At 45.0% G+C, this 24203-nt stretch overlaps 1 protein-coding gene across 3 annotated transcripts in view; it reads right to left on the reverse strand.

Moving 5' to 3' along the window:
* The window catches only part of TMEM51 (transmembrane protein 51), an 83538-nt gene that overhangs the window by 53707 nt on the left and 5628 nt on the right, over nucleotides 1–24203 (reverse strand). The window contains exon 1 of one of the 3 annotated variants that reach the window (XM_027859779.1): nucleotides 20896–21010. The exons of 1 other annotated variant lie outside the window; for it this stretch is intronic. The gene's annotated coding sequence lies outside the window, so the exon portion shown is untranslated. Of the gene's footprint in view, nucleotides 1–20895; nucleotides 21011–24203 lie in introns of those variants that run through there. One more of the 3 variants, XM_027859781.1, reaches the window with a different exon arrangement.

The following is a 24203-nucleotide window of genomic DNA, read 5'->3' on the forward strand; positions in this document are numbered from 1 at the left end:
TGTGTATATGTGTATATATCTATATATATGTGTGTGTGTATGTAGGTATATGTATATATGTGTGTGTGTGTGTGTGTGTGTGTATATATATATATATATACACACATAGCATATATATGTATAATATGAAATTATTAACGGGGAAGGCAGGCCTAAACACTTTACTCTGTTGGGCTCAAAGGTCACCTTACAGACCCGTGGCAAAGGGATGACAGATGGGAAGCCTTAATTACTGGCTTTCCCCAGCCAAAGTATCACATTACAAGTCAAAGGGTTAAAGTTAAAGCTGAAACAGAGCTTAGAAATCACCCCTTCCTACCTCCTCATTTTACAGATGAGAAAAGTGAGGCCCAGAGAAATGGGGTGACTTGTCCAAGGTTCACCATAAATGGTTGGGTTGGGTTTGGAATGTAGGGGGAAAATAGCGTGGAATAGGATGCATAAATGAGGTAATACCATAGTCTGAAAGAGCACTTGCTTAGGGTTCCAAAGACCTGGGTTCAAGTTCTGATTCTGCCAGTGACTAGCTGGGTAACCCTGATGATATCACTTAAGATCACAGATTATGAGGTGGAAATGAATTCAGAGATCAACTAGGCCAATCTCTTCATTTTACAGATGGAGAAACTGTCTAGAGTAAACCACCTAGGTAAAGTGACTTATTCCCAGGGTCAAGTAAAGTAGCAAGCAGCAGAACCAGGATTCCAATCCTGAAACTCTATCTCCAGATCCAGAGATCCTCCCACTGTACCACACTGGTTTCTTATAAAAACAACAAGCAAAACACACACACACACACACACACACACACACACACAAAACAAAAAACAAAACAAAAAAAACAAACAAACAAACAAACAAAAAAAAAAACCTCTCTGTGCCTCAGTTTCCCCATCTGTAAAACAAGGATAATAATAATAGCTTCATAACCTGCCTTACACGGTTATTGTGAGGATTAAACTCATTAACAAGGGACAAGTTTAACATTGTAAAGTTTTATAGAAAAGGATTAATTAAACCATTTATCAATGAAGAAAATATGCCTTGGAAGAGGAAAACTCTGGCAGGTCCCCTGATGCTTGTATACAAGGCAGATACAAGAATGAAGCAACATGAACCTAATTAATGTAATCCCTCCTCCACACAGCTTCCAAGATCATCCCCCTAAAGTACAGATCTGGCTGCTTCACTCCAGGGCTCATGACAATCTTCAATAGCTACCTATCACCCTTAGGATAGAACTACAAATTTCTCAGCTTAGCATTTAAAGCCCTTCCCAGTATGGCCTCAGTTCTCTTTCCAGACTTATTTCACATTTACAACCTCTCCCCGCCCCCCCTCATCAAGTAATGTTACTGGTCCCTGAATTCAGAATTCCATCTTTTACCTTCCTGCCTTTGTATGTGTAGACCTGTCTACCTGGCATGCCATCCCCTCCTTACTTCTACCTTGTAGAAATTTTATCTTTCTTCAGGGTCCAATTAAGGGCACCTCTTACTGGAAGCCTTTCCCAATTCCCCCAGCTGCCTGTGCTTTCTCCTGCCCCAAATCATACTGTTATTTACAGACCTGTTTAAATGTCCCTTTGAGGGCAGGGATCTGGTCTTGGTATACCTAGCCCTTAGCATCAGGTCTCTCCATAGAAGGAGCGTAGTAAATGCATGAATTGGATGGATTCATTCATGCAAAATCCTAGGGAAAGTACTTCCCAGGATTCCTACTAAAAACAGTTTCAGGAGAGGCCATTTCCTAGGAAGTGGTCACAAACAGCTGGTTGGTTATGTAGAAGCAAACAAGTGCTCCTCTTTCATCTACTCACCTCCCTTCCTAGAGAAGGGGACCTTTGATGGGGATTTAAGTGAGCCGGATCCTGCCAAGGAATTGAAGACTTGAGCCCACAATGAGAGGCCTTATGGTGGCTAAATGAGCAGGGAGCTTGCAGGCTATGTGAGTTTCCTCATCTGTAAAATGGAAAGAGTAATCCTTGTATTTCCTGGCTCACAGAATAGTCTATGAATGTTAAAGCAAGCAATGTGAGCTCTTATTTAATAAACCAAACAACAAGCATTTTGCTAAGCCTTTCTGCCAGGCACTAAGCCGAGCACTTGGGAGTCACAATCAATCAATCATTCAATATTTATTAAGCACCTACTATGTGCCTGGCACTGTGCTAAGCACTGGGCTACAATCAATCAGTCAATAAAATTGTGCTAGGCACTGTGCTAAGAAAGGCAAAAACAATTCCTGCCTTCTAAGACCTTTATGAGGCGCGGGGATGGGGGAAGAGAGGAGGCAGAAGACAACATGTAAACAACTACACACATTTAAGATTTATACAGGGTGACTTGATCCCAAGAGAGCATAAAAAAGGGAAAAGGACCCACATGTACAAGAATACTTATAGCAGCTCTTTTTATGGTGGAAAAGAATTGGAAATTGAGGAGACACCCATTAATTGAGGAATGGCTGAACAAGTTGTGGCATGTGAATGTAATGAAATACTATTGTTTCATAAGAAATGATGCAGGCAGATGTCAGAAAAACCTGGAAAGACTTACATGAACTGATGCTGAATGAAGTGAGCAGAACCAGAACATTATACACAGTAACAGCAACACTGTGCAATGACTGACTTTGATAGACTTAGCTCCACTCAGCAACGCAATGGTCTAAGACAATTCCTAAGACTCATAATGGAAAATGCTTTCCACATCCAGAGAAAGAACTGTGAAGTCTAAATGCAGATGGAAGCATACTATTTTCTCTCTTTTTTTGTTCTTTCTTTCTCATGGTTTTTCCCTTCTGATTCTTCTTTCACAACATGACTAATGTGTGAAGTATGTTTAATATGATTGTACACGTAGAGCCTTTATCAGATTGCATGCTGTCTTTGAGAGGGGAAAGGGGAAGAAGGGGGAAATTTAGAACTTAAAATCTTATAAAAGTGAATGTTGAAAACTAAAAATAAATATATAGGGTGATCTGAATATAATCTCAGAGAGAAGGCACTGGCAGAGAGGATGATTGTGAAGCTTCTTTTGCAGATGATGGGATTTTAAAATAAAACTGTTTTGTGTAACTTCCTATGTCTAATCAGTATCATATTCTTACCTTCTCAATGGGTGGGGGAGGGAATGGAGGGAAGGAGAGAATTTGGAACTGAAAATTAAAATAAAAACAGAAGATGAGATTTTAGCTGAGACTTTGAAGGAAGCCAGGGAAAAAGAGAGGGATTCTGAAGGATAGTGGACAGTTTAGGAATGAGGGACAGCCAGTGAAAATGCACTGAAATTCGAAGGAAGAGAGTCAGACGTAAGAGTCATGAGGCTTAAGTTAGAATCCCTGATCTGATCATTACTAGGTGTGTGATCTATTGTTAAGACTGTATTTCTCCAAGTCTCAGTTTCCTCATCTGTGAAATAGGAATAATAATATTCATACCAACTATCTCAGTTTTGCTGAGATAAGTGCTTTATAACAATTAAAGCATTATGAAACTGTGAACTGTTCTAACCTGAACCAAATGAGATCACATATATGAGAGTATGAGTCCAGACTCAGAGGCCCTGAGGTCATAGATCTCCATTCACAAACTTGGACTACATAATGGCTATCATCAACCCCAGAGAGCCATCCCATGAGCACCCTGGACAGTCAGTTGGACTGGGAGGAGGTCTGGGTTGGAATCTGAACTCTGTTACTAGAAATGTGACCCCTGGGCAGGTCAACTCATCTTTTTTTTTTTTCTTTCTGTAAATGGTATTTTATTTTTTCCAATTACATGTAAAGATAGTTTCACCATTCATTTTTTAATAAGATTTTGAGTTCCCAAATTTTTTCTCCCTCTGTCCCTCCCATTCTTCCTCCTTGAGACGGCAAGTAGTCTGATATAGGTTATACATGTGTAATCATGTAAACACATTTCCACATTAGTCTTGTTGTTAAAAAAAAAATAAAACAAAAGGGAAAAGCCACAAAAAAGTGAAAATAGTCTGCTTTGATCTGCATTCAGACTCCATAGTTCTTTCTCTAGATGTGGATTCAACTTTTTGTACCTTGTTTTCCTCATCTGTAAAACAGGAGGTTGGCATGATTCTATAGCAAAGGTGTCAAACATATCCTTTACCCAACACTCCCAAAGTGTGGCTGAACCATATAAAAAGATAATTGGGAAACATTTTAAACAAAATAAATAAAAATGCCATAAACATAGATAATGTTAATATGTGGTTTTCTAAGTCTGTGGCCAGCAGAGATCCTTATGTATGGTTTAGGGGCCACTTTTCCATTTGAGATGGACATCTACTGAGCTAGAAGACCGATAATTACATATGAATCCCCCCATCTCTTAACAGAGAGGAGACAGACTAAGAGATGAAGAAAGAGGCACACTTTTGGGGATGTGAATTTATTTTCCTTCACTATACTAACTGACTAAAAGAGAAGTCTGGGCTTGGGGTTTTTTTTGGGGGGGGGGATAGAGCTAGAGAGGAGAAATGCGGGTAATGGTAGAGATGCCAAATAAAAGGACAGAAGAGAAAGAAGCTCAGAGGGAAACACAGACAAGCAGGACAGTTCTGGAATTAACGAGCTGAACGTGTCAAATGCTTAAAAAAAACCAACAAAAAAACCCAACCCACTGAGGCTTCAAGGTTTCATGTACAAACCTCCTCGGGCTGAGAGCCCCAAGCTCTGTAGCTTCCTGGAGTGACTGTTTACAAGTCTGTCATCCAGGAATTTATTTCAGCCCTTTTTAAGCCTACTCATCTTCAACCCGAACCTTCATTTGAGGGAACAGGTTCACGGCAGGGAGTAACCCCAGGAACGTCCCAGCGATGAGCTCACACCGAGCAAGAGACAACAGGTTGCGTGAAAACTTCAAAGACTAGAAGCAACATCTTTGCCAGGTCAGGGTGATGAGTCAGCTGCTAATGTACAGGATCAACCTGGCTGAGGCAAAGCCCCCTAACAGAAACCAAAGCTGATCAAGGCTGCCCTCAGCTTCCTAAAACGAAGAAGGCATGGGCACTGACTGCTAATAACATCGGCACACAGGGTAATCGGGAGGATCTGTCTCCTAGAAACAGAGAGCCTAGAACTTTAGAACTGGAGAGGCCTTTGGATACTATTGGCTGAGCTGGATAAGGAAAGGTCATGGGGAGCAGGTGTTCTAGCCTGGGGTCAGTGAACTTTAAAATATATGTGTGTGCGTGTGTGTATGTGTTTGTATACACATATACATATATGTACACACATATGTGTATGTATATATTTACACACACACACACACACACACATATAGTATTTCAATATAATTGGTTTCCTCTGGAGTCCTCTGTTTTTTATCTCATGAATTTAAAACATTATTCTGAGAAGGGGGCCCCAGGCTTCAGGAGGCTGTGGATAAAGGAACTCTGGACACAAAAATGGTTAGGAAGCCCGGCCCCCATCTTAGAATATAAAACTTTTACATTGGGGCAGCTGGGTGGCACAGTGGGTAGAGCTCTGGCCCTAGAGTCAGGGGGACCTGAGTTCAAATCCTGTCTCAGACCAGACACTGGACACTTACTAGCTGTATGACCCTGGTTAAGTCACTTAACCCCAACTGCCTTGCAAAAAAACCAAAACAAACAAAAAAAGACCTTTTACAGCTACAAGCGCCAAGAGAGCGCTTGGAACAAATAATGTTAGAAACGAGGGACTTTAGAACAGAGAATGTCAGAGCTTTAAGGGACTTGAGGAACCGTTTATTTCAGTCTCCTTATTTTATAGAGGAAGAAATGTATGCCATCAGTCAGTCAGTCAGTCAATCAACAAGCATTTATTAGGCCTAAGTAAATGATGGGGATCCAGAGAAAGTACCAGGAGTTAGGTGGCGCACTGAAAGTTTTGCAAAGTAAGTCAGGGGGAGGGTGAAGGGGCTGCCTTGGGACTTGGGTCTCCTATCCAGTTATCTTTCCACAACATTACAATGTCTCCTTAGGCCAAAGGTGGGGAAGGAGGCCACACGTGGCCCTCTAGGTCCTCAAGCTCGGCCCTTTGACTGACTCCAAACTTCACAAATTCCCTTCATAAAACGATTTGTTCTGTAAAACTTGGACTCGGTCAAAAGGCCGCACCCGAGGAACTAGAAGGCCACATATGGCCTTGAGGCTGCAGGTTCTCCACTCCTGCCTTGGGCAATCGTAGAAGTTGTTGCTGTTCAGTCATGTCTGACTCTTTGTGACCTCACTGACCTGTCCGTGAGGTTTTCTTGGCAAAGCTACTGGAGTGGTTTGCTATTTCCTTCTCCAGCATGTCCCCATTTAACAGATGAGGAACTGAGGCAAAGAGGGGATTAAGTGACTTGTCCAAGGTCACACAGCTAGTACATGTATGAGGCTGGATTTGAACTCAGATCTTCCTGACTCCAGGCCCAGGGGTCTATCTACTGCACCGCCCAGCTGCCCCAAAGAAGTTACTGATAACCAAACACAGGGCTTTTTATAAAGGCCTGGAGCACTTCCAAACTTTGATAATTCCACCTGCCAATATGACAGCAGGGAAAGGCGTAATAAATGTCGTGGAGAGGCAGGTTTGCTCACGCTTAGGGCACTGATATTAACAGTACACCTACTGGACTCTCATGTCAGAGCCCGGGATATAAAGTCAACAACAACAATAACAAAAGGCGGTCAGGGTGGCAGCAGCGGATTTCACGTTATTTTCCCTCTTACTGAGGCAGGATATTAGAGCACTGGGTCCAGAGTCACAGACGATTGTGACCTCCCTTACCCAAGCCTCTGATGGCAGCCTACAGGCACATCAGCTTTTTTCTGGTTTATTTTGGGCTGCCATATCACTATATTGACTCACACCGAGCTTGCAGTCCACACGGTGGATAAGAATACTAGACCTGAAGTCACCAAGACCCGAGTTCAAATCTTGCCTGAAGACACTTACTAGCTGTATGAGCCTGGGCAAGTCACTTAACGTCTCTCAGCCTCAGCTTCTTCATGTATAAAATGGACATAATAATATCTAGCTTCTAGGGTTGCTGTGAGGATCAAATGAGATAATATTTGTAAAGTACTTTGCAAACCTTGAAGCCTTATATAAATGCAACTTCTGCTGTTGGTGAGTCATTTTTGGATCATATTTGACTCTTCATGACCCCATTTGGGGTTTTCTTGACAGAGATACTGGAGTGGTTTGCCATTTCCTTCTCCAACTCATTTTACAGATGAGGAAATTGGGGTAAACAGGGTAAAGTGACTTGCCCAAGGTCACACAACTAGTACGTGTCCAAAGCCATATATGAACTCAGACGATGTCTTCTTTTTTTTTTTTTAATATTTTCTTTTGAGCTTTTCTTTTCTTTTTTTGTCGTCGAGGCAATCAGGGTTAAGTGACTTGACCAGGGTCACGCAGCTAGTGAGTATCAAGTGCCTGAGGCCGCATTTGAACTCAGGTTCTCCTGACTCCAAGGCCAATGCTCTATCCACTGTACCACCTAGCTGCCCCATAAATGTTATTACATCATTATTACACCTTTTTCAAAAAAATTCTCTAGTCATACAGCCTTCATCATGTATTTATAAGGTTGATTTCTTTTACTTGTAGACTTGATTTAAACTTATATGATTTTACATTTAGCCCTTAAAACCTCATTTTATTTAAAGATCTGGCCCTACATTTTGGTTTACTGAGACCTTTTCAGATCTTGCCTCTGTCTTCTGGCATGTTATCTATCCCACCTAGCTTGGTGTCGCCTGCAAATTTGGTAAGCAAATTATTTATGTATAACATGGAAATACACTTATCAACATATGTAAAAACAAAGCTAAAACAAAAAACCCCAAAACCCAACAACAACTTCATGGACCCCAGGTTAAGAATGCCCACTCTAATGGAACATGATTGGAGACTTACTTTCTCATTTTTTCCTTTTCTCAAGCCTCCAATCTTAGGCTCTAGAGTTTAGAAATGCAGCCTGGAGGGCAGCGAGGTGGCACAGTGGATAGGGCACTGGGTCTAGAGTCAGGAGGACCTGAGTTCAAATGTGGCCTCAGACACTTACTAGCTGTGTGACCCTGGGCAAGTCACTTAATCCTGATAGCCTCAAAAAAAAAAAATGCAGCCTGGGCTGCATTTGTGAAGACCACAAGAGAAAAGGATGCTGGACCTAAAAATCAGGAGTCCTAGGTTTGGAATCCTAATTACTAGCTATGTAACCTTGGGGAAATTGCTTAACCTCTCTGAGCCTCAGTTTCTTTTAAAGGAAGCAATAGGGGGCGGAGTGGATAGAGCACTGGCCTTGAAGTCAGGAGAACCTGAGTTCAAATCTGGAGTCAGACCAAACACTTGACACTTACTAGCTGTGTGTGACCCTGGGCAAATCACTTAACCCCAATTACCTAAAAAAAAAATTAAAAATAAAAAGGAGCAATAATAATAATGATGATAATACTTATATCATTATCCTCACAGGATTATTATAAATTCATAAATCTTAAAGTCTTTTTTGGGGGAAGAAGGCAATCTCTAGCACTTAGCTCAATGCCAGGCAAGTAGTGAATGCTTATTATAAGATATCCCCAAAATCTTAGTGCAGTTTTAAGCTTTAATAACTAAGACTTTTGGGACACCTTGTAAATGATTGATATGAGTTACAATAAAATTAATGAGCCGACGGCCAGGAACTTGGAGCTGTTATTTACAAAAGTGATGGCTTTGCATAGAGGTCCTTAGTACAATATGTATTAGGCATTTACAAGGACAGCTAGGTGGATCTGGAGTCAGGAAGACTCATCTTCCTGAGCTCAAATCCAGCCTCAGACACTTACTAGCTGTGTGACCCCGGGCAATTCACTTCACCCTGTTTGCCTCACTTTTCTCATCTGTAAAATGAGCTGGAGAAGGAAATGGCAAACCACTCCAGGATCTCTGCCAAGAAAACCCCAAATGGGGTCAGAAAGAGTCAGACAAAACTGAAACGACTGAACACCAACAAAGGCCCTTGCTGGGTACAAGAGCATGTGATAAATGCTATTCTGGGAGGGGAGATATAACAAAGATGACATTAGAACTGTGCCCTGCTGCACCTCAGACCAACTAGGTTCATGGAAACACACCATCGAGACAGAGGTCCAGGGAAAGCTACGGGCTCAATATGTAGAAAAGGACAGAGCCATGGAAGGACTAAAGATTTTGAAAAAGTCCTGCCACCTAAAGTAACTTCTCAATTTTTAACACTTGTTGGAGATGCATAGAAGCATCCTGGTCTGATGGACAGTTAGCCTCACAGTCAGGAATACCTGGGTCAGAGTTCTGCCTCAGGCAAATACTAGCTGAGCACAAAGGCAGACCACTTACCCTTTCAATGTTGCCAGGCCATTTTCTTGAAGACAAGTTGCCAGTCTGCTTGGTGGAGGGAATTTCCACACCAGAAGTCCCTAGGGCACCTCTCCAGAAGTATTCAAAAGGCTGACATGCTGGAGTATTCCAACCAAGCCGGAGTATTCCAATCAACAAACCCAGTTCCCTCCTTCCTCCCTTCCTTACTGTGCCCAGCCCAAGCAAATCAAATTAGCATAGCATAGCCAAAAGGAAGGCAGATGGTGAGAGAATGTTTACCCTGAAGTACTGGTATTTGTCAGACTCCATCACTGTTTTCAAAACAATAATTACTCAAAGACAATCCCAACCAACAGTGCTAGGCTGCAAATTGTAATTAGCCAGGCTGTCATACCATTAGTGGTCTCCCAATGCCAACCCAAAAGGAGGAAATTTGACTGTACTCCACAAAGTGTCAACAAACTACATCCCCTACACTGTGACAATTAGGGCTTGGGCATCTCTCCTAGCAGGCTGGGCACAAGATGACAAAAACACACCAGTCCCCAAAGGCAAGAGCCTTCTGGCTTTTATGGTACCCAAGGCAGACATCTCAGATCTTTTTCCCTTCCTTGGAGAGACGGCCACTCCCCCGATGGTGAAGATGCAACCCATAAGCTTTTGTTAAGTGCCTACTATGGGCAAGACAGTGCCCCCAGTAGGGAAGTGCACATAGTAGAGATGAATTAATTTTTCAATTAATTTTCAATCCCTCGAGGCCCCTTTGGGTCTTTTTGTATTTCTGCCATCCAAATAACACTGTGCTTAGGTCCAGAGTCAAAAGCTGAGATGGTGTGTGCTAGATGTACTGAGCTGGCGCAGTTTGAATTGGCAAAGCTGTAGCAACCTCTGGGGACTCAGATTTCTCTGGGGCTTCCCATGTCTTCTCTATAATCTCTTTAATGGTGGAGACAAAAATGAGCAAAAATCGACCCAGCTCTCAAGTATGTACAGTCTTATGGGGAGGAGGGAAGATATAAAATATAAATCGATAAATAAATACAGGATAGAGAAAGGAGAAAGTCCTAATTAAGGGGACACCAGGGGACAACCAGAAGAGGCTTCCTATTGGTTCTGGCCCTTGAGCAGAGTGCAGAAGGAAAGTAAAGAGTCTAAGAGTCCGCCACTGGAAGGGAAGGGAAGGGAATTAGCAGCCTATTGTGCTCACCGGGGCATTTAGATTCAACAAGCATTCACTGTGTCTTAGGGGAGGCAGCATGCATAGTGGTTACAGAGCTGGCTGCAGAGCCAGGAAGACCAGGGTTTAAGGCACAGTAGTTGTAAGACCATGGACAAATCACCTAAGCTCTCAGGGCCTCAGGCAAACCCTCTAAGACTATAAATTGGAGATCAGTTGCTAGTCCGCATTGGTAGACTCAGTTTCCTCATCTGGAGTCCCCCATGCCAATGAAATCAGTCAGTCAAGAAGCATTTAATAAGCACTTATTAGGCACCATCCCTGGGGATATAAAGAAAGGCAATGCCCTAGTCCCTGTCCTTAAGGAGCTCACATTTAATGGGGGAAGACAAATTTTATATACAAGATATGTAGAGTGTAAATGGGGGGAAAATCACAGATCTGGCCAAAAAAAGGGGGAAGGAAAAGAAGCATGTATTAAACACCTACTGTGTACCTGGCACCACTCTAAGTAATTTACAAATATTATCTCATTTGATCCTTATAACAATCCTGGAGGTAGGTACTATTATTATGTCCATTTTATACGTAAGGAAACTGAGGCAAACAGAGTGATTTGCCCAGGGTCATAAAACTGATAAGGGTCACATTTGAATTCAGGTCTTCCTGACTCCAGGTCCACAGGACCATATAGTTGCCTTTAATACAAAATGAAAAAGTCACTGCTTTCAAGGAGCTTATCATCAAAAGGCCTTGGGTTCTAGTCTCAGCTCTGTGGTCCCCTTTGAATCATGTCCCCTGAAGGAGACTCAGTTTCTTTTTCTGTAAAATGCAGAAGTTGGACCAGATCTCTAAGGTCCTTTCCAGAAGACAGAATGTCAATTTTGGGAAAAGCAAGCAGGTCACTTCAGCTGGAATCTAGGCATATGAAGGGGTGGAGAAGGATTTCATCAGCCTAGGAATTAACTCTACTAATGCAGGTCAGAACCTTTTTTGCAACTTAACAGCCTTAGAGAGTGTTTCCTAGAGCAATGAGAGGTTGTCAGTGTGTCAGTCAACACCTATCAATGATTACTATGTAGCAGGTTAGGTGACTTCTCAAGTATCACAGAGCCAGGTCTCCCTGGCTTTAAGACACATTCTTTGTCTTTCCTTCGCCTTTCCTGCCTGAGACCAAACACCCGAAGAGTCTCAAGGACCTGAGTTCATTTTCCTGATGAGACACGAGGCCGAGGGCAAAGCCGATGCTCCTCTCTGGGACTCAGTTTCCTTTTTTTTTTTTTTTAATGAAGAAAGGAGGCTGGACAAGTTGGGTTTTTAGGTCCCTTTCAGTTCTAAACCCTCCATCTCTAGGACATTCCCCTGGCTTTCTTCACATCGAGGGGTTCAAAGGAATGAAAGCAGTGATCATTTTAGGCCACCTCCCTCACATCATGATGAGAAAGCGGAGGCAGGGACAGGAAATGACTTGCCTCTGATCACATAGACAGATCCACAGAGGACGAATCTGAAACCAAATCCTCTAGCTCGGAATCCAGCTCTCTTCCTAACTCACCCTGTTGTTGCCGATAAACGAGCAGTGATTTTGGCTGCTGGTATCCATCTCGGAGCCTTCAGTAGGCCTACTCATGTGTGTTGGGTTCATGGGGTCCCTGCCATCCCAGCAGAGTCAAGATGGTGTTGTGGAAAGAGCCCTTGGCTCCGATTTAGGAGATGTAAGCTGGACTCCTTCCTCTGACACTTAGCCGTGCAATCCGGAGCAGGTCTTAGGATCGCTGCTCTGGAGCTGGAAGGGCCTTCAGAGACCAACCCTCCCACTTCACAGATGAGGGAAACTGAGGCAAACAGCAGTTAAGTGACTTACTCAAGGTCACACAGCTAGTATCTGAGGCAGAATTTTAACTTGGGTCTCCCTGACTGCAGATCCAACACTCTAACCACTGAACTACCTATATGTCAAGGACAGGTTGTGTTTAATTCTTTTTGTCTTTGTATCTCCCCTTCCTTGAAAGTGAAGCTTAATATATATTTTTGCTGCTGTTCAGTCATTTTTCAGTTGTGTCTCACTCTTTGCGACCCCATTTTGGGGTTTTCTTGGAAGAGATACTGGAGTGGTTCACCATTTCCTTCTCCAGCTCATTTAACAGATGAGGAAACTGAGGCAAACAGGGTGAAGTGACTTGCCCAAGGTCACCCAGCTAGTAAGAATCTGAGGCTGGATTTGAATTCCTAAAGATGAGTCTTCCTGACTCCAGGCCACTACTCCAGCCACTGCACCGTCTAGCTGCCCTAATATACATTTTCCTAGTTTGAAGTGGAAGCCCAGGCTAATGGAAGGGGGTTGGTAATCCCAAAATATCCCAAATATGAAAAATGTCTGTTTTTGCTTATTATTTGTTTCATGACTTTTAAGGAAAATTCTACTTAATTATGACTCATTTGGGCAGAGACAACATTGCATTTAGTCAGAGGACCTGGGTTCAAATCCTTCCTCTGACACTATGTAACCTGGGATACGTCTTATAACCACTCTGGGTCCCATCTGTAAAAATGTCCACACTCATCTGTAAATGAGAAGAGGTGGCCTAGCCCTAGAAAATCTGTAAGGTTTCTCTTTTACCTCTAGCTCTGCAATCCTCAACCCTAATGCCAAATTCCTTGACCCAAAGCACAACCTGAGGGTACAGAAGGATGAGGTTAAAAATTGTTAAAACTAATCCACCAATGGGGAAAATAAGTATTTGTTGAATTGAATAATCAAAAAATGAGGCTCAATGAGGGATCAACGGAAAACTCAGTGGAGACCCTTTGGCCCACATCACAAACTCACCCTACAAGATAACTAGCCCCCTTCCCAGGGCCCATCTCCAGCTCCTTCAGAAGCCCCCTGATTTTGCCAGCCAATCCTGGAACTTCCCATGGGAGTGAAGGCCCAAGAGCTCGAGGGACTGGGGAAGCCCAGGTTTCACTTCCACTCAATTTTCTGCTCAAAGGCAAGCCTGATCTTAGCTGGAGGGAGTTACTGGAGGGTGAGGAAGAAGAGAAAATGATCATTTTTAGGGTTTTCATAAATCAAAGGCAGGTAGAAGATTCACCTCCACAGAAATGGACTTCTATCCCCGGCTTAGGACACATACTACCTGTGTGACCCTGGCCAAAGGGCTAAACTTATCAGTGCCCTGGTACAACTGGAAGACCACAAGTTTCTGAGGAAGTGAGTCTCTGCACTGGTGTTAGGAGTTTCCCCATGAAGAATTCTCTGCACCAATTGAATCAAAAAAATAAACAGCTCCATATTTCTATAGCTTTTAAGGCTTACAAAGTACTTCCTCTCCAACAACTAACCCTGTAAAGTAGGTTGTATAGATAACATTGTCCCCATTTTGCAGATGAGGAAGATATGGCTCTAAGAGTTTTGTAGCTTCAAAGATTTCAAGATGGAAGAGACCTCAAAGTCCAAGTTCATTTCTCCAGAGGAGAAAAATGAGGCTCAGAGGGGGAAACTGTCCAAGGTCAGATAGCCAGTAAGAAACTACGGTCTAGTCCCCTGGTTTCAAATCTAGGGCTTTCTCATGACCATCTTGCCCCCAAGGAGAAGTTCAAATTCAATAAACATTTATTAAGCACCTACTATGTGCCAGGCACTGTGCTATAAGCATTGGGAGTTAGAAGTGAGAAAATAGTAGAGATTGTGGGAAGAGTTGAGCTAAGTCCCAGAATTTGAGGAAGAAAGGTGGACGGTGGGAAGGATGTTTGGTTTGAACCAGGGATGATGCCTAAGATACTGCACAGTGCCCAGGGGAGCTTGGAGAAGGTATAGCCTGTTACTGGCAACAGCCAGGCAAGGACTGGGAAGGACCTGCACTCAGAGAGTTGGAGGGTGGAATCAAGGAACCTCCAAAAGATCCTTCCTGCAACAGCTGGAGCTGTTACTATGCTGACAACTGTCCACACCTGTGCCATGTTATAGCCGTCAATATCCACCTCCAAGGACTTGTAATTTTGTCTCTCCACCAAGGCAAATCATGAGCCTCTTTTAACATAGGTGAATGTCTCTGAAAGCAGCTGCAGCTGGAAATCTTGCCACCCTGCACCCAACCAAGGGCTAAGGCTTTCCCTTCTTAACTAGATCTGGGTGACTTACAGATATGCAGCAACATATCGCCAGGCCCACACTCAAAGCCTCTGTAGGTCAGTGGGACCTGCCAGATCTTGGACACAAGCATAGTCTCTGAGAGTCCAGGGCCACCTGCAAGTCACCTTGAGGCCCTCATACTCAGAACAGCCCCTGGGTTAAGTTAATCAATTGTCATTATCCCATTTTATAGATGAGAGGTTAAATCACTAGTGTCAATGACGCAGTGCCAGAATTGAAATTCACTCCAAGGGTCTCTTGACTCCAAGACTCGGGAGGAAGGGTAGTAACATCTGGACTTAGAGGAACTGGTTTCAAATTCAACCCCTGAGGCTTGCTATCTTTGTGACCCTCAGCAACCCCCTTATTTTACCTTGGAAGAAAAGGGAAACAGTTTGCCCCAAGTGAGAATCACAGCTTCAGAGCTAAATGGCTCCCTAGCGGTCCTTTAGTGCATCTTCTTTATTTTAGATAGAGAGAAACTGAGACCCAGAGAGGGGTAGTGACTGGCCCAAGGCCCCACAAGTAGCAAATGGGCAGAGGCAGGACTCAAATCTCTTTCCTTTTATTTCCAAGCAAGCATTCTTTCCACTGCAGCAGCCTCCAGGGAACTGACTCTGACAGACAGTGAATGTTAATCTGGGCACTGCCCGGTAGTTCTCCAACTGGCAGCTTTGTCCTTTTAAAGCAACTCCCCTGTTGCTGTTCTCTCACACTAGAATGAAAAAATATCCTGAGCCTTGGGCAGCCTGCTCCTCCCTACCCAGAAGGCCTATATCAACAGTAAGAGCAATATCTGTAGGAGGATGGGCAGGAGGGACTTGTTAAAGAAGGTTTAGTTAAAGGGTCTGTCCAGGTTCTTCCAGGCCTAATTCTGTGATCAGTTGAGGGTATCAACCACAGTGTGTCCAAACAGTGTTAGCTTTCCCCTTTCTCCCCAAACCCTCCACCCCGCCTTATTACACATTACTCCCCTTCCCACGCTCTTGGGTCCAGTCAGGCTAGCTTGCTTGCCTTTATACCACACTCCATCTCCTATCCCAGCCTCTTGGCTTCAGACTGTCTGTCTCCCATGCCTGGAAACTGCTCCCTCCTCACCTTGGCCTCTTAGAATTCCTCTCTTCCTTCAAGACAGCTCAAGCACCATCTTCTCCATCTTTTCTGATGCCCTTGGCTCCTAGCGCCCTCCTACCTTGTTCAGGACATTGTTTCCCTTAATAGAAAGCAAACTTCTTGAGAGCCGAGATGGTTTTATTGTTGTCTTTGCACAGTGCTGGGCACACGGTTAAGTTTTTCATACTACACAGACTGTTGTTGTTGTTCAGTCATTTCAGTCCTGTCTGACTCTCCATGACCCCATTTGGGGTTTTCTTGGCAGAAATACTGGAGTGGTTTGCCATTTCCTTCTCTAGCTTTTTTTTTCTGATGAGGAAACTGAGGCAAACAGGGTAAAGTGACTTGCCCAGGATCACCCAGCTAGTAAGGGTTTGAGGCCAAATTTGAACTCAGGTCTTCCTGACTCCAGGCCCTCCATCTACTGCACCACCTAGCTGCTGCCCTGCTACAAGGACTTCAATTTTAAAATACCTCAAAGAACTGAGCTGCATCAATTGACAGGGTACACTGTCCCCCCAGTACAACAGGCAGAGAAAATGGAGATAGTGGGATGAAAATATTTATCTCATGGTAAAATTATGATTTCTTGCAACAAATAACACCCTTGCTCCTTCTTCCTCTTAATAGATGCCTGTTGATTCTTTCAGATCTGTAGTATATCTGCAATTGGTCACTGCAACTTGAAAAGAACAGAACACATATCTGGAGCAGAAAGAGACCATCTAGTTCAACCCACTCATTTGACAGATGAGGAAACTGAGGACCAGGAAGGTTAAATGATTTACCCAGTGTCACACAGTAAACAGCAAAGGTAAAATTTGAACCCAAATCCTCTGACTACAGCTCCAGAGTTCTTTCCACTGTACCAAGCTTCCTCATAGATCCCAACTCCAATATTTACTAGCTGTGTGACACTAGGCAAGTCCCTCTGTACCTTAGTTTCCGTATCTGAAAAACTGGGACAAAAAAAGTAATTGCCCTACTATTAATACTACTCACTGAGTGGTTATAAGGAAAGCATTTGGCAAACCTTAAAGCAATGTGTCATTATAGAGCCAAAAGACCAGGTCAATGGAAGAAACCCCCAAACTCCTTTTCCTCACATTTTACCTTCTCCTTGGAGCTTATGCTTACCTCTATCATGGGCAAGGTACCTTGGTAACTCCCCTTTCCTCCTTCACAAACTCTCCTCCCCAGAAAGGATTCAGTAGCAGTCATTTACATTTTAGTGAAAGTTAGACCCAGAGAACAGAATCCTAGAATTTCAGCACTTCAGTGGACTGGTTACTTAATAGGATCCTAGAACTAGAAACATTAAAGTTTATCTTATCCAACCCTCTCATTTTCCAGCTGAGAAAACAGAAACCCAGAGAAAGCAGCGGCCTGCCCAAAGTCACACAGGGCAAAAGTGGAAATGTCAGGATGCAAATTCAGGTCCTATGACCCCAGCGTCAGTTTGCTTTGCAACACCCCACACAGTTTCCTCCAACCTTAGAAAGCTTCTTGTCTGGGTGGAACGCGTGACTTTCGGTTTAAGCCTTGTCTTTAAGATTATGGAATGAAAAATATCTGTCTCCTGTTCAAGAAACTTTGCTCAACTTCAAACAGGTGACTGATGGGTAGGACTCTTATCAATGCCCCCTGAGATGGAATCAAGTCTATTTTCACTAAGATCTTAGAGTCACAGATTTGCAGCTGCAAGGAAGCCCAGAGGTCCTCTAAGGACAGTGGTATCAAATTCAAGCAGAAATAAGGCCCCCTAATCTTGCACAGAAGGATCCCTGTGGGCCAAATACTGACTTAGTTTTAAAATATATTTATCTATGTTTTATTGTATTTTTCTTCTGTTAAATATCTCCCAGTTACATTTTCATCTGGTTTGGGTGCACCTGGGCTGCAGGTTGCATTTGGGCTTCCTGTTTGACTTTGTCGATCTCATCTAACTGCTCACTTTACAGATGAGGAAACTGAGGCCCAGAGAAGTTAACTCACTTGCCCAAGGTCACAAAGGTAGTCAATGGCAGAGCCAGGATCGTAACCCAGGTCTTCTGACTCCAAATGCAAAATTCTTTCACGGGACTGTTCTCCCTCCTAATCTTACATCATGCGATCTTTTTTTTTTTTGGTGTCCTGGAAGTAACTATTGAAATGACTTAGGAATTGCTAAAAGAGAAACTAAAGATACTGTTGGCAAGCTATTAGAAGAAAATTTCCAAAGACAAGTTAAGTGGGAAATCCCTCCTTCCTGCTTCTCTATCTCCTCCTGGAGCTACACCCACTAAACTAACCAGGCAGAGTTCACTTGGCTCAGACTCACGTGGCCTGAAAAAAATCTCAGATCCGGCCTCCAAAGAAATAGTTTGTGGGCTAAACACATTTGTATAAGGTGAAAACTGGAAATCAGACCCATCAGAATTGTGACAGGTCATCATGGGGAATGTTAGTGGTCAAGAGCAGGGAAACCAACCACTTGGGAACTGGTTACAAAATGCACAGAAGTACTTTTGGATGCTTTCCTAAAAAGGCCAGAGATTGACTCTTCAACACTGGGCCAATGGACTTAGCCAACTTTGTGCCTCTCCCCACTAACTACTGGAGCCCTCAGGCCATAGCCATTGGGAAGTGTCTTCCCTTTAAGATGGCTACCATGTTTAATTTTTTCATAATGGTCTGGAGTTTCAGACTATTTGTGGGAGGTCCTTTTCTTCCATGTATAGCACTGTAAAAAGTGCATTAAACTTGGAGCCAAAGGCCCTGAGTTCAAATCCTGTCACTTACTACCTGTAGCCCTTGGGAAGGACCACCTCTCTGGTCCTCAGTTTCTTCAGCTATAAAATGATAGAGATTATTGTAGTGAGGGCCATTCCAAAAGCATGGTGGGTATCATTCTAAACTGCTACAGGAGTGTGGAACCCCTACATAGTTTCAGACTAGGACTTACCATGCTGTCTTCGGGAGAGCTAAGTGGCCAAGTGGATAGAGTACCAGGTCTGGAGTCAGGAAGACTCTTCTCTCCTTGAGTTCAAATCTGCTCTTAAACCCTTACTGACCCTGGACAAGTCACTTAACCCTGTTTGCCTCAGTTTCCTCACCTGAAAATAAGCTGGAGCAGGAAATGGCAAACCACTCCAGTCTCTTTGCCGAGAAAATCTCAAATGAGGGCAGGAAGAGTCGGACAGGACTGAACAACAACAAAAGGCTAGATGACACCTCTAAGGAGTCTTTCCTCTCAATGTATATTCTAATATTATCCTCTTGAACTCACATATCTGAATTTCACACACACAGAATTACAGATGGGAAGGACTTCCCACATCCAACTTCCTCATTTTACACAACAGCAAATGTGCACAGAGAGTAACTTGGCCAAGATCACATTAGTAGGAGAGCCACATTTGAACCCAGACCCTCTGACTCCAAATTCACTTTGCCAGAGGTAACCTAGAGAGGAGTCCAGTCTGCTGGCAAAGCATCTCTCTGCCCAGCCCTTTACTACAACTGGGGGAAGATGTTCCCTTAAAGCTAGTGGGAGGGGTTTTGAAAACAGCCACCTGTAAAAACATGATTTAGGGGTTTTTCTGAATCCAGCTTGAGCCAAAGGCCCTGGGGCAGCCTAACTCCAGTCCTGGGCAGCAGTTACAAGCACCTTGGTTGTAAAAATACAAGGCAGGAACTGTGCCAGTATAGGGCCAGTCCCTAAACTGGGTTTTATTAATGCATAACCTATCTGCCCTCATGCAGCGAACCTTTGCAATGATTGGGGCCCCTTGGGTAGCAAGGATGAGTTCCTTCAGACCCTGGGGAGTTTCCACTCAGACAATGCCCCTGTGTTGCCAAGACCCAGCAATACATGAAACAAGTGAGGTGATTCAATGGAATGAGCAGATTTCGATCTGGGAGAGCTCTCATAGCTTCATTTGAGGAAACAAAGGGCCCTCTGGGAAGCGACTTACCCAAGGTCACCAAGGCAGGGAATTCAATCCTAGGTCCCCCAACTTCCAGAAAAGAGGGTGGGACTGTCCCAATTTGTCCTATATCCAGAGCTAGGACAATGTCTGGCACGCTGCTGGAGCTTAGTAAATGCTTGTTTGTTGATTGACTTCCAGAATGCCCTGGAGAGAGAGCCTCCCTCTGTTCCCTCAGTTCCAGACTACCATTCCGATTACCCTCTGACCTATGGACTTAGCCCACTTTGTGCCTCTACCCACTGACTACTGGAGCCTTCAGGACTCATCGTTTTTTCTCGCTTTCATACCCTGGAAGCCCTCTTAAAACGAACAGAAACTTCTGCCCCAGGAATGCCGAGACCAAGAGCAGAATGAGAGACTCACAGTCGCTGCAGGCAGAGCTAGGTGTGCGTAGGGGGTCGGGTCGCAGATCCCCGGCCCGAGGTGGGGGAGGGCAGGGAGTAGGGGAAGGACTGAACGCCAGTTGCGGTACCCGGGATCGGGGGGCGGGTCCCTCCAGCAGAGCCTTCTCCTCCTACTACGGCGGGGAAAAGGTGGGGGGATGGGTGTGTGTGTGTTGGGGAGGGGGGTGCTCGGTGCCTCAGTGGTGGCCCAAGGGTAAAGTCCCTGGCCAAGAGGCAGGCAGAGGGCTGGAGCGCTACCCCAGGGCAGGCCGACAGGAGGATAGGACGCGATCTGAAGGATGCGAAGGGACTGGATGGGGAATTGGGGGGCTGGAGAGGCCCGAGGCTGCCTGTCTGCCCCTGGGAGGAGAAGACGCCCCCAAACTGCTCCTACCTCTCGAGCTCGGGGTGGGGGGAGTGGTCGGCGCAGCCCTGCAGAGGAGATCGAGGTAGGGAGGAAGGTGGACTCCGAAGCCCCCCGACTCAGACCAGCCATGAAGGGGGCGTGACTGGCGCAGCCCAGGGATGAGGGGGGGAGCCCCAGCCCGAACAAGGGAAAGAACTGACCGACCCACAGCTTGGTCTTGGCTCAACCCCAGAGACCCCCGGAGTCCCCTCCCGAAGCTAGGACCTCCAGGCAAGCAGGCAGAGTCGCGGGGGTCGGGGAGGCGACCAGCGAGCGGCCGGGGGGGGGGGGGGTGTGGCGCGGTGGCGCTCCCTGGCTCTGCCTGGGCCGCTGGGGTCGGAAGGGGCGCGGGCTCTACCTGGCGGGGCGCTCACCTGTGCTGCTGGTCCGCTCCCCTAGCCGGCAGTCTGTCCCTTTGCTGCTGGGGCTCCTCCTCCCCGAAGCAACCGCCTCCTCTTTCACCTCCGGGGGAGTTCGGTTCTGCCCTCCAGGCGGACCACCCCCAGCTTCCCGCCGGCCCGCCTCCCGCCGCGGGCTGGAGTGCGCGGGGGAAGGGGGAACGGCAATGTGGAAGGCGGGGAGTGAGCGCGTATGTATGTGTAAGTGTGCAAGAGAGAGAAAAAAAGAGAGAGAGAGGTGATCGATGGGAGGAGACGGAGAAGGAGGAAGCAATACATGAAACGAGTCTGCTCTAGTCCGCCTCCCAGACCCACGCCCCTCCACCAACCCGGGCCTCCAGACCGCCCCGCCTGCCCTGCCCGGCCCAGCCCTACTCTACTCTACCCTGCCAGGGTCCTAGAGCCTCCTGCTATGAGCGATGCCGAGGCAGGGGAGCAGGTAAGAACCCCTGAATCTTGGGGACATCCCTCCTTCGGGTCCTCGCTTTAGTGGAGACCAGTTTGTGTGACCCAGGGTGAAGGCCTTCCTTCGCATGACCCCTGGCAGAGTGGCCCAAGAGCCGAGGCTCTCAGTCGAAACCCTCATTACCTAGGGAGACACCCGTCCTATTTGTCTCCCATGTTAATTGTCCTCGCTTCACTCGCTGGTTCACGCGCTCAATGAACATTCATTCAGAGCCCGTAAGTGCTTGACATTGCTGGCCATACAAAGGGGCGGGGGTGGGGGGTGGGGTGGGATGGGGGGGCGGGGAACAAAACCCAGTTCCTGTCCTCATTGAGCTCTTAGCAGTAGCTTCGGTGTCGTGAAAGTCAGAGAAATAGGGTGGAATTTGGGCTCCAGTAACTTACTCCTTGTGTGACTGGGATAAACAGAATGGACATTTTTGGAAGGGGCCTCCTAGATCTTCTGGTCCAAGGCTCTCTCCAGTCAATCAGGACCCCCATCAATTCAATTCAAGAAGCATTTACTGTGGGTTAATGGATACTCTGGGATCAGGAAGGGGCGGGGCGGGGTTGGTGGTGGTGATGAGTGCTCACCTACCATTACACAGCCAATTCGACTTCATACAAATCATATCCCCTCTCTGGCATTCAGTTCCTCATCTACAAAATAAGAAAGTTTGGGATTCCAGATACCTTAAAAGCCCAAGCCCAAGACAGTGCTAAAACCCAAGGCTTGGTCCTCTTGACTATTGATAGAAACCCCCCCCCCACCCCCGCCCCTTCCCAAAGTGTTCACCCAGTCATTGCTTGACAATCCTTAGTGATGGGGAACTCATTACCTCACAGGGTAGCATCACCTGACTGGCAACTGGGTTAAGAGCTTTTATGCAGCTATGTGATGCAGTGGATGGACTTGGACTCAGGAAGTAGGTACTGTTGTTCAGTCATTTCAGTCTAGTCCAGCTGTCCAATGAGCTGGAGAAGGAAATGGCAAACCACTCCAGTATCTTGGCCAAGAAAACCCCAAATGGGGTCATGGAGAGTCAGACCTGGCTGAGAATGACAGAAGAACAAGACCAGGAGTTCCTACCTGGTAGGCTAAGGGCCCCTAGGGGGAAAGATTCAGTTTATTTCAATAAAACATTGACTAAATTCCTACTAAGCACAAGGCCCCCAGCTAGTTACTGAAGATCCGAAGGTAGTAGGATGCGGCTCCTACCCCTCCAGGATTTTATAATCTGGGAATATAACAATTCACAAATCAGCAAATAGAAAGGAAATGGGGGAGGGGGGAGTGCAGACTCCCTGGGGGGTGGCATTTGATCGAATTTAGGGTTGGAGCTTGGAAAGAAGCTAAAAGCAGACCATACTTATTGGTTACTAGGGAAGGCTGAGAACTGGACCTAAGATTTCACTGGTTTAGGGAACTCCCAGGGGACAGGCTCTAACAACACAGATCAGCTCCTTCTCTGAAATTTATATTCTAAGAGCATTAATACTGTGAGCACAAAGATTGTAAATGACTTACCCAGGGTCACATAGCCACATGTGTCAATGGCAAGATTTGAACCCCAGGCTTCAATAATTCAAGGCTAGCTCTTTAGCCAATAAGTTATTATACTTTGGTGATTTGAGAGGGGAGAGGAGAGAACATCAGTGAAACTTTAAGAAATAAAATACACAGAAGAGAGCTGCTGCTAAGTGGAGCAGTTTTGTTACTACTGTAACAATTCTGTTGATAATGTCTGATTTATCCTGTATGGATCTTGTTTTTACATAGTTATTTTCATGTTGTCTCTGTCATTAGACTGTGAGCTTCTTGAGGACAAGGAAGGGTTTTGTTTTTTTTTAAACCTTTCTTTGTATCCAGCACCTAGCAGAGTGCCTGACACGTGGTAGGAATGCCTACTGACTATTGGGTGAAACTTAATATTTGCTTTAAAAAAACTACATAAGAGAAGTTCATAGATTTGCATACAATATTCTTTCCTATTCTTTTTGTATATTGAAGAATGCACGCGGATTGATGCTTAAGTTCATAATTAAAAAAAAGAAAACTTAATTTTAAAGAGAAGAAAGTAAATCTTTCTATAGTGCCTACTATGTACCAGCAATGGTGCTAAACACTTTCAATCCTCACAATGGTCCTGGGAGGCAGGTTCTGTTATTATCCCCATTTTACAGTTGAAAGAAACTGAGGTTACATGACTTGCTCAGGGTCACACAGCTAGTAAATGTTTGAAGCAGGATTTGAATTCAGGTCGTCCTGATACAGGTCCAGCATCGTGCCACTTAGCTGCAGTAGTTTTTCAGTTTTCTCTGACTCTTAGTGACCCCATTTGAGGTGTCCTTGGCAAAGATACTGGACTGGTTTGCCATTTCCTTCTCTAGATCATTTTGCAGATGAGGAAACTGAGTCCCAGAAAAGTTAAATGGCCTGCTCTAGGGCATAAGGAACAGAGGCAGAATTCCCAGTCCTCTGAATCGATTGCACTCTCCCCTCTACTACTCTGATTGCTTGAGCTCACATACAATCAAACACGCAGAGGTAGAAATGGAATCAGCCAGTAGGCCTTTGGGGCTGGATGGTTGAAAAAAGAGTAAAGGGAAGTAAGTCTGGAAATCTGGGTTGTGAAGGGCTTTAAATACCAGAGGAATTTGTATTTTATCCTGGAGGCAATGGGGAGCCACTGAATCTTATTGAGCAGGTGAGAGACTCAGCTAGCCATGTGCTTTAAGGAGTACCAAGTGGAGGGAGAGATTGGAGAAGGGAGACACGAGAAGCAGGGTAATATTTTAAGGGGTTTTTTCCAACCTTAAAGTGCTCTATTAATGCAAAC

Source organism: Vombatus ursinus, unplaced genomic scaffold (assembly GCF_900497805.2).
Source record: "Vombatus ursinus unplaced genomic scaffold, bare-nosed wombat genome assembly UNPS02014172.1, whole genome shotgun sequence".
NCBI classification, from domain to species: domain Eukaryota; kingdom Metazoa; phylum Chordata; class Mammalia; order Diprotodontia; family Vombatidae; genus Vombatus; species Vombatus ursinus.